We start from the raw sequence: 976 nt of genomic DNA, 5'->3' as shown, positions 1-976 counted from the left end.
CAAGAAAGATTGCGTAGGTAAATTCCACGATGAATTAAACCCCATATACCCCATGATTTCCTTTACTATGGAAAAAGAGAACAATCAACAAATCTATTTTCTAGATACCATAGCCTCCATGAAGAATGGTTTCATCGTCATTGACGTCTTTCGTAAACCAACGCACACGGACAGATATTTGGACTTTAATTCCCATCATGAGAAGAAACATAAAATAAGTACAGCATCTACCCTCCTAAACCGTGCTTGTCATCTACCGAATACAATCATGATGGAAAGGAAATCGTCTGAAGTTTATCACGTCACTAACGCCCTTCTTGCCAACGGCTATCCACCTGCCGTCATCTCTAAAGTACTAAAAATGAAAATCCTTCCCCGGAACTCAGTATTCCTTCACCGGAAGAATTGGTGGGCATGTTTTTCAATCTGATTGAAAATAAATCCACCGCTATGGCCTGCCTTCTATCACAGAACTCCCACAAGTCGTCTTCGAAAAAACGGAATTAAAGTTGTTACTAGACCTCACAAGACCCTGCAACAAGAATTCCCTTCCCCCAAGTTTAGGCCTCCCATTGAACTTCAAACCAATGTGTATAAAATCCCTTGCGCCGATTGTCGTTGGAGCTACATTGGTGAGACTGAAAGGTGTTTTTCAATGAGAAAAAAAGAAGACATTCGAAATGTAAAAATATGTAAAACTGGCTCTAATATTGCAGCTCACGCTTGGCGTAATAATCACTCTATTGACTTCAACAATGCCAGAGTTAATTGGCAAGGGAAACTTCCGAATTCGAAAACCTTTGGAGTCTTGGCACATCGCTAACAATAATGAAGCAGACAATAAATCCAAGCCTTTGCCAAAACAATACTCTATTCTTTTAGATTAGTGTTTTTCTCTTTTACCGTTTTTTATAACTTTTACATCTTAGTTTTTAAAGGATTTAGTCTGGAAGCCGAGAGCTTACGTTTTTAAATT

Source organism: Montipora foliosa, chromosome 2 (genome assembly GCF_036669935.1).
Source record: "Montipora foliosa isolate CH-2021 chromosome 2, ASM3666993v2, whole genome shotgun sequence".
In the NCBI taxonomy this organism is placed as follows: Eukaryota; Metazoa; Cnidaria; class Anthozoa; order Scleractinia; family Acroporidae; genus Montipora; species Montipora foliosa.
This window is presented reverse-complemented; position numbering follows the sequence as displayed.